This window comes from Zea mays, chromosome 6 (genome assembly GCF_902167145.1).
Source record: "Zea mays cultivar B73 chromosome 6, Zm-B73-REFERENCE-NAM-5.0, whole genome shotgun sequence".
In the NCBI taxonomy this organism is placed as follows: domain Eukaryota; kingdom Viridiplantae; phylum Streptophyta; class Magnoliopsida; order Poales; family Poaceae; genus Zea; species Zea mays.
In genome coordinates, this window is record NC_050101.1 from 133,267,985 (window position 1) to 133,278,507 (window position 10,523).

A 10,523-nucleotide genomic window follows, 5' to 3' on the forward strand; every position below is an offset into this window, starting at 1 on the left:
TCTACTTCCTGAGCATAAGCATTTTTTAACCTTAACATGCTTCTTATTTTCTTTAATTAGGAAGTTCTCTTGGCTATCCAAGAGTTCATCCTTCTCATGAATAGCTCCTATTAATTCATTTAATTTTTCCTTTTGTTGCATGTTGAGGTTGGCAAAAAGAGCAGGCAAATTATCCTCATCATCACTAGAGTTCTCCTCATCACTAGATGTTGCATATTTAGTGGAGGCTCTAGATTTTACCTTCTTTTTGCCGTCCTTTGCCATGAGGCACTTATGGCCGACGTTGGGGAAGAGAAGACCCTTGTTGACGGTGATGTTGGCAGCGTCCTCGTCGGAGGAGGAGTCGGTGGAGCTCTCATCGGAGTCCCACTCCCGACAAACATGGGCATCGCCGCCCTTCTTCTTGTAATACTTCTTCTTCTCCTTCCTTCTTCCCTCCTTGTCGTCACCCTGTCACTATCACTTGATAATGGACATTTAGCAATGAAATGACTGGGCTTACCACACTTGTAGCAAACTTTCTTGGAGCGGGGCTTGTAGTCCTTCCCCCTCCTTTGCTTGAGGATTTGGCGGAAGCTTTTGATGATGAGCGCCATCTCCTCATTATTGAGCTTGGAGGCGTCGATGGGGAGCCTACTTGATGTAGACTCTTCCTTCTTCTCCTCCGTCGCTTTGAAGGCGATGGGTTGAACTCAGGTGTGGAGGTGGCGTCTCGCTCGATGATTTGTTTGGAGCCTTTGATCATCAACTCAAAGCTCACAAACTTCCCTATAACTTCCTCGGGAGACATTAGCTTGTATCTAGTATCACCACGAATTAATTATACTTGTGTAGGGTTAAGAAAATCAAGTGATCTTAGAATAACCTTGACCATTTCATGGTCATCCCATTTGGTGCTCCCGAGGCTGCGCACTTGATTCACCAAGGTCTTTATCCGGTTGTACATGGCTTGTGGCTCCTCTCCTTGGTTGAGCATAAATCGACCGAGCTCCCCCTCGATCATTTCTCGCTTGGTGATCTTGGTCACCTCATCTTCTTCGTGCGCGGTCTTGAGCACGTCCCAAATTTATTTGGCACTCTTCAACCCTTGCACCTTATTATACTCCTCTCGACTTAGAGAGGCGAGGAGTATAGTAGTGGCTTGGGAGTTGAAGTGCCGGATTTGGGCTACCTCGTCCGAGTCATAGCCTTCATCCCCCATGGATGGTTCCTGCGCTCCAAATTCAACAATGTCCCAAATGCTAGCGTGGAGTGAGGTTAGATGGTGCCTCATTTTATCACTCCACATACAATAATCTTCACCGTTAAAAACCGGTGGTTTGCCTAGTGGGACGGAAAGTAAAGGAGTGTGTTTGGAAATGCGAGGATAGCGTAAGGGGATCTTACTAAACTTCTTGCGCTCATGGCGCTAGAAGTGACGGATGGCGTGTCGGAGCCGGAGGTGGAAGGCGACGAAGAGTCGGTCTCGTAGTAGACCACTTTCTTCATTTTCTTCTTCTTGTCGCGGGAAGGTGATTCCTCCCTTTTGTTGTCGGACTCTCCCGATGGAGCTTTCCCGTGGCTTGTGGTGGGCTTCTCACCAGTCACCATCTCCTTCTTGGCGTGTGCTCCCGACATCACTTCGAGCGGTTAGGCTCTAATGAAGTATCGGGCTCTGATACCAATTGAAAGTCGCCTAGAGGGGGGTGAATAGGCAAATCTGAAATTTATAAAGTTTAAGCACAACTACAAGTCGGGGTTAGTGTTATAAATAAAAGCGAGTCCGAAAGAGAGGGCGAAAACAAATCCCAAGAAAATGAAGAGTGTGACACGGTGATTTGTTTTACCGAGGTTCGGTTCTTGCAAACCTACTCCCCGTTGAGGTGGTCACAAAGACCAACCCTTTCCCTCTCTCAAACGGTCACTTAGACTGAGTGAGCTTCTCTTTTCAATCAATTGGGACACTTAGTCCCCACAAGGACCACCACACAATTGGTGTCTCTTGCTTTGATTACAAAGATCTTAGGAACAAGAAATGGGGAAGAAGAAAAGCGATCCAAGCGCAAGAGCTTAAAAGAACACGGCAAAACTCTCTCTTCTAGTCACTATTGCTTTGAGTGGAATTGGGACTTGGAGAGATTTTGATTCACTCTAATTGTGTCTTGTATTGAATGCACTAGCTCTTGTATTGAATGTGTTGGCTGAAAACTTAGATGCCTTGAAGTGTGGTGGTTGGGGGGTATTTATAGCCCCAACCACCAAAGTGGCCGTTGGGGAAGGTTGCTGTCAAAGGGAGCACCGGACAGTCCGGTGCGCCACCGAACACTGTCCGGTGCGCCAGCCACGTCACCCAACCGTTAGGGTTCGACCGTTGGAGCTCTGACATGTGGGGCCACTGGACAGTCCGGTGGTGCACCGAACAGTCACTGTTCACTGTCCGGTGCGCCTTCTGGCGCCTACTCTGACTCTACGTGCGTAGTCACACACTGTTCACTGTTCACTGTTACTTTTGCAGACGACCGTTGGCGCAGTTAGTCGTTGCTCTGCTGGCACACCGGACAGTTCGGTGCTACACCGGACAGTCCGGTGAATTATAGCGTAGTGGCTTCCCAAATTCCTGAAGGTGGCAAGTTCGGAGTTGATCTCCCTGGTGCACCGGACACTGTCCGGTGCGTCAGACCAGGGCAGCCTTCGGTTGTCTTTTGCTCTTTTTATTTGAACCCTTTCTTGGACTTTTTATTAGTTTGTGTTGAACCTTTGCACCTGTAGAACTTATAATCTAGAGCAAACTAGTTAGTCCAATTATTTGTGTTGGGCAATTCAACCACCAAAATCATTTAGGAAAAGGTTTGACCCTATTTCCCTTTCAACAACCTATAGCCGATGTATTACGCGTGCTACCCCCTAATTCAACCTCGTGCGAAGGAAAATTTGCAATACTAGATTTATCAAATGCACGTACTAGTCTCCTATAATCGTTTTGCATACCCCCTATGATATTTTGCATTTGTTATCGTTGTTCATCTACATAATTCTTAAGAGATTGTAGATCGTTTGTATTACTTACATTGGGGATATCTGGTGTGGGTCGGAGCGAAGCCGGATCCATCGCCCGTTGTCAGACGACTTTATTGTTCCTGTCCACCTTGAAGTTGGCCAGGAACTTCGTCCTCGCCTCTTGAATTAGCTGCTCCTTATGCTCCTCGAACTGGAGTTGTTCGTCAGCCGGCAAGGTTTCCCAAGTCAGCTCTATAATGTTGCTGGGGGAGACTTCAGAACTATCCCTTGAACCGGCCAATGAGGGTCGATTTGATGGGTCTAGATGTGTTTTCCCTAGCGGAGTCGCCAAAAAGTATGTTGACACCTTTTTCGGACGCCAATCACTCAACACGAACCAGCGGCGGTGCTCTCTACACAGGGGCGGACGGTCCGCGGCCAGGGGCCGGACGGTCCGTGGCCTGGTGCGAGGCTAGGATTTCCTGCCTGACGGCCGGACGGTCCGCGCGTGTGTAGGGGCGGCAGAAGATCGCCGGCGGCGCCTGGATCTCGCTCCCGGGAGGGACCCCGTTGGGGAGGAGAGATCCTAGGTGATGCCTAGGCTCGGCAAGCCAACCTAGACTCCTCTAATCGACGTAGAGTCGAAGAGAAGCGAAAAATTTGGGGATTGGAAAACTAACCTATAACTAGACTAGAACTACTCCTAAGAATAAATGTAAATTGTATTGATTGAGGGTTCGATTGATTGATTAAATCGGCCGTATTCCTCTGCTTTTATAGAGGAGGGGGGCTGGACCCGTTACAAACAAAATTCCGAGCTTATCCCGAGATTCTCGCCAACAAACATAACAAGAAACTTGGAACCCTAATCTGTTCTGCGCTTGCGCGGACCGTCCGGCCACTCATTTTGGCGCCCAGCACTCGCCATGCGATTTTTTTGTTCGTTGGATGTCGTTTTCATTTCGGTGTAACACCCTCATTGACGGTGATATCGTCACGGTCTCCGATTAGTGAGCTGAGTGCAACACCCTCATCGATAGTAAAAGTTGTTGACAATTCTTCTTCTTGATAAACCTCATCGGCTGGTAGTCTTAAAATTGATAACCAACAGTGCAAGGAGTATGTAAACGTTCCATGGGGTTCACCTTGTGAACTACCCACCACGCTTTAAACTTTGGGTTTGGGTACGACATATAGTACACCTGCTCGCACTAGTGTGTAAGGATAAAATTATCATGGCCTCGAAGTCGTTCCTTGTGCTTTACTTCAGTTATGCCATGTTGACTTTGTCTAATCCCATTATTGTTGTCGAACCAATCACATAGGAAGAATACTATTAGTTATGTTCCCTGCAAAATTAAACTCAAGGATGTTTTGAATGATGCCATAATAATTAGTTTCTATTCCATGTGCATTGAGTGCCCTAATCATAACTCTAGTACTACGTGTGGCTGTACGAGGACGAGACTTTTAAAATTGGTCTGAACGAAAACAGAAGTCATTCCAATTGTATCGATCCAAGGTTCTACAAGTCACTGTCCTATAAGATAGTTGTCTCAAGTCCTCATGTATGTTAGGAGTCTTTGTGCACTGCAAAATGATACAGAGTTAAAATGACAAATACTACTTCGCTTAAAAGGTTAAATGACATCAAAGTAAGGTATATTAAGAGTTTACATGATCCGGAAACCGGTCAACAAAATTAGGTCTTCCTTGTCTCCCATGTCGTCGCATCATATCTAGCTGTTTGCTTGTAGGCTGATGGGAACGTGTCCAGTTTTCCATGTCGAACTTACTCTACGATAAATAAGTAATTAAAGTCCTTATCTAGCAATGCCAAAGAAATTATGAGGAAAATAAAGACTCACATGAAATATGGATCCATTCCATATTCGAGAACATATATAGTAATGCGGCCATTCGTTCATCCATGCTAAGGTGGTAGAACATGCCCTTACTACTACTTGTGCCTCTCCGTTGGAACATTTTGAGATCACTGATAGGAGGTTCCTTATCAACATTGTATCACATCGTAGGAGCTTAGACATTATGTTCCTCTGCGAAATACACACTCGTGAAGTATGAAACCTCCTTTAGCAAAAAGGCTTCGGCAATGCATTCTTCTACTCTAGCCTTATTCTGAACAATGGCTCGCAGGTTTTTGGGTGCATGTTCAATGTGATACATCCACCTATATTGTACAGGTTCACCAACCTTTGCCTCATATGGAATGTGAATAAGTAGATGCTGCATCGGATTGAAGAATCCAGGTGGGAATATTTTTTCTAGCTTGCATAGAAACACTGGTATTTCTTTCTCCAACTTCTCCATCATATTTTTACTGATTTCTTTAACACAGATTTGCCTAGAGAAATAGCTTAGCTCAACTATTGCTTGCCACATGGCGTCGGGCATGTAACCACGAAACATGACACGGATAATCCTCTCCATTAGTATATGGAAGTCATTGCTCTTTAACCCAGTTAGTTTTCCCGTTTTCAAATTCACAGCTCTTTTCAAGCCAGCAGCATAACCATCGGGAAATATAATTTTTTTTCATCCATCTCATCACCTCGATCTTGTCCTTAAAGGTAAGACAGAACAAGGCATGTGGCAGTTTGTCGTTGTCATTGAGCACTTGGGTTGATCGTTCACAAAGCATTGCTAGATCTCTTCGAGCTTTCGAATTGTCCTTTGTTTTTTTGGAAATTCATGCAGGTGTGTATGAGGGCTTCAGCAACATTACTTTCTTGGTGCATGACATCAATGTTGTGCACAACAATCAGTGACGACATATAAGGGAGCTCCCACAGACCAGATATATGTGTCCAGTTGTGGTCCACACCAAATCCTTGCTACTTGTCCCCTTTTTCATAGGACAATGTTGTTCAGCTGAGCATATTCTGCTGTGTTCAGACATTTTGGTCATATGTTCTTTATAAAGTTTTTCTTATCGCTCCTAAAGGGGTGTTTCCTGGGCAACCAGCGTCGATGACAATCGAAGTGATCTTTCCACCATGAGCAAGACAGAAGCAATCTGTATTTGAACCGCAATACGAACATGTCAATCTACCATGTGTTCTCCAACCGACAAAAATAGCATACACCATGAAGTCATACACTGACCACAAATACACGACTTGAAGATTGAATATCTATTTTTTTAAAACATCGTATGCTTTGACTCTTTTCTAAAGTTCCTTCAACTCTTCAATCAAGGGTTTTAACATGACATTGAGTTTCTTTCCAGGATGGTCCAGGCCAGGTATGATCAAGCAAAGAAAGATAAATTAAAAAACTCAGCCAGGGAGGGAAAGACTGCCCTCTCGGTATTATATTAAGAAGAGACCGAAACAATGGTCCCGGCCAAGAAAATCCCTGAACCCTGGCCCCCCATCACTAACGAGCCGGCGTCAACCGTCCACTCTGCAACGACCCAACCAGAGGGTGGCGCACAGGACACCATAACCCGAGAGCGGGTGGGGCACAGCGAGGGGATTTTTAACCAAGCCTGAAAATTCGCTCCCGAGGGGAGTCAAACCAAGAACTTGGAGGTGCTACTCGGAAGTCCTTAACCACTAGGCTAGGGCCCTTTCGACAAAGAAAGATAAATTCATACTTCATACAAATAGACGATGGAAGGTTGTATGGAAAATATGGGCCAACATGAGTATGATGATGTCATTTGACCAAAAGGTGTGAAGCCATCAGTCGCAAGGTCGATGACATTTCTCGGTTTAGCAACAAAGTCTGGACCAAACATGTCGAGAGCCTTCCAAGCATCCCCATCTGAAGGGTGCACCATTAGCTCATCGTTCTCACGGACACCTTCTTTATGCCATCGCATGTGCATGGCATTTTTTCGATAAAAACAATTGTTTCCCTCGAGGAGTTAGTGGTAAGTAGCGAAGCTCCTTATGTGCAACATCTGTCATCACCTTGTCACCCTTATCATTAATTACTTCCACAAATCTAGATTGTCTACATTTCAGACATTTTTTCTCTCCCATATGCTCCTTCATGAAAAGTATACAATTATTTTTGCACACATCAATCTTTTCATAATCCATACGAGACCTTTGATAATTGTTTTTGAATGGTTGACATCTTTAGGCAACTTATTGGGCTTTGGCAACAAGTCCTTGAATAAATTTAAAATCTCATTGTAACAATTGTTCGAGAAAAAGTACTAGGACTTAATGGTCATGAGCCGGGTCACAAAAGCGAGTATACTCACATCTATGTGTTCATGCAATGACTCTTTAGAGTATTTTAGTAGCTTAAAAAATCTCGAAACCTCTGGTGTGGGAGGATCCTCGGAGCTTAGGTTTAACTCTGGGCCTAGCGAATCTAGCATCGCATCACCGCTGTCGGAGAGTAAATCTCCGGCCGGGTGGCGGAGTGCACCCGCCCTAAATCCTGAGATGAGGAGGGGCTTAGGTGTTTTGCTTGATCATTGGAATGAACGGGAGGAACTCAAGAAAACACAAGGATTTAGAGTGGTTCGGGCCGCCTGAGCGTAATACCCTACTCCACTGTGAGATGTATTGCTTGTGAGCTTGTATGAGTATGCGAGTCTAAGGTGTGATCTAAGGTTGCGTGTGTGTGTAACGTCGCATGCCTCCCCTTTTATAGCTGAAGGGGGGCATGCACAAAGGTGCTGGGCCCCGACATGTGGGCCTAGGGACATCAAGAATATAGCGCTTGGAGCCACTAATGTCTGCTGCCGAGGCAATCTTCCTGCACCTGACGCCCAAGATCTGCGTATCCTCGGCGTGCAAGGGAAGCTTCTTGTAGAAGGGATGATGAGTACAGTGTGCTGCTCAGAACGCACGCATTGTTCCCCAACAGACTGGTCAGGCACGTCGTCTGCTGGATGACCTTGACGTCGTCTACCAACGGATTGGACAGGGCACATTTAATGTCGAGAGGGCTCGTCGCCTGTTTGCGCAGTGGCAGGCGGCGCGTCCTCTCCGCAATAAATGCAGAGGTTGCACGGCTGTATGGGCCTTACGTCAGGCTCAGCCCGTTGGCTTATGTCATGGGCCACAAGCCACGCGGCAGTCGTGGGACTCCGCCTGAGCGGGAAGCATAGGGCAAGGGCTGGACACATGTCGGCCCCGGACCCCTATTTGTGTCGGGGTCCCCCTGGTCCAGGAACCTTGCCAAGGCCCGGTCCTTACCCGGAGGGACCTGGGGCTTACTCGAGGGACTCGGCATGCCCTCTTGGGAGCTCCGGACCCGTTCGTACAGGGGTCCGGTGGAGGTCCGGACCTATCAGCGCACCCCGGGGAGTCTTATCTTTCCTTGCCACGTGGTTCTCCTAGCCCTGCCCAATGTGGTGGGGTCGGGTGCTGCTCCCCGTGTGACCTGGGGGTGTCGTACGGGTGCAGCGTCTTCATACTGCAGAAGGGGGTACCCCTGTCTCGAGGTTTCGACAGTGGCCCTCGGGCCCACCTCAGGGGAGGGTGCGAGCCTGCAGGTGGGGCCAAAACATGTATCCTGCGTAAGCATAGCGTGGCCAAGGCATCTTCTCAGCGCGCACCACACTAACCCCGCGTGCGCATGTTGCCAGCTCAATACTGGCTACACCAACCGTCGTGTCGGTTTTCGCAGTCGACTGGCGTGTGGCCCCCAGGCATGGCGGTTCGGTCGCGCCCCGCATGCGTGGGGTGTTCTGCTGGCCCCGCCTATGTTGAGAATATCCTCCGGGGGTGGCCCCGAGGCGACGTGGGAGCGAGCGCGGTGGTTTGCCTTTCTTGCGCACGGAGGCCAGCGCCTTAGTCACGTGACTCATGGGTCCGAGCCCTTTTGTCAGTGACTGAGTTGTCCGGGCGCTAGGTGTGCGCCAGGCGGATTTCTCCAGGGTGCGCGGGGAGCCCTTTCTTGAAAAAAGGGGTTCTTTCACGCGCAGTGGTTTCGCTTTCGCATTTTCCCCAACTGCTCTGCCCTTTTGCCTCCAAGCCTTCCGTGTCTCTCCGCGCTCGTGCTCCCCAATCTTTCGCCGTCGTGGTCGCCATGGCCACGCTGGTCCGTCCCGATCGGTACCAGACCGAGGAGGCGCTTGACTCAGTGCGTCGCCTGCTTGGATGGGGCACGCCTGCGTTTGCCTGGAGGATCCGGGCCGACACTTCTCCCCTCGACGAGTTCGTGCTTTTCGTTCCCTATCTCTTCTGCGGGTTGGCGCTGCCGATTTCACCATTCTTCCTGCTGCTGCTGGAGGAGTTCGGGCTTCAACTCCAGCACCTCACACCCCACTCCATCCTCCAGGTGGCCATCTTTGTCCACTTCTGTGAGATGTTTGTGGGAGTGGCGACTTGCACTTCCCTTTTCCGCCAGTTTTTCGTGCTGGTGAGATCTGGGAAGGGCAAAGATCACCTCGGGGCCTACTACTTCCAGTCAAGGACAGATCCGACAGTGACCTACATAGCCTCCCTTGGTGGTGCGAGGTGGGAGAACTAGCAAAGTGACTGGGTGATTGCCAGTGCTGAGGTTAGCGACCGCCTTACCCTTCCGAGCGATGGGCCCAGCCTTGAGCGGAAGCAGTGGAGGGTAAAACCATGCCAAGTGCCGAAGTTCGAGCCTGTCCTGGACAGGATTAGGGAACTGGCGGTTGGTGGCCTGACCTCAATGCACGTACTCTGGGATTTCCTGAAGCGCCGAGTCAGTCCGCTGCAGGGGAGGTCGCGTCTGTGTTGTTGGTTTACCGGCCCCAGCGACATTGGTAGGATCCAGTGCGGGCCTGGGACTGATCTAACCTGGGAGGAGTTGGAAATTTTGGTGAGGGGGATCACTGGCGAGGCCTTTATCCCCGAATCCTTGACGCCTCCCAAGGGCATTTCGCCGCTCTGTGACGAACCAGGGATGCGGTCAGCGGTGCTGGCCCGACTGCCGACCCTTGATGAGAGTGGTGTGGCGGTCCGCCAGACCAGTGGTCGGGATCCCCACCGGGGGATCCACATTCCTGGTGCACCGGTCGGCGGCCCCCAGCCAGCTGATGTGACCCCCAGAGTTCCTCCTGCAGTCCCCAGTCCCTCGAACAAGGGCAAGGGGCCCGCAAACAGCTCCTCCACCCCGGATGCCGTCGGGATGTCGGAGGAAGTAAGGCGACACCGATTGCGCCGCACCGATGGGTCCTTTGTTTCGGATCCACCTCGAGATCCGAGCTCTCCCCAGAAGCGTCAGAAGACAGCTGGTGGGGCTAAGGAGCCCGAACCTCGGGTCTAGGATGAGCAGAGGGGCGTGAGCCCTCCACCGCCACCATCTTTAGATCAGATACCACCACCACCACCGCCTGTGTCAGACCAACCGCCACATCGCGGGGGCAGTGGCAGCAACAGCAGCAGGGGCGGCAGCAGCAGCAACAACGGCAACGTGTGCCCCGCTTCCAAGGCCACTGGAAGGTTCATGGTCCCAAGTAAGCTTAGGCCCTCCCAATCTTCGCTCGAGCGTAGCTTTTATGTCGATAGGTTTTGATCCGCCCTTTGCCTGCCAGGGCCTCCTCTTCTTCGGCATCCGTGGACGTTCCTTCCCCGCCGGTCGCCATG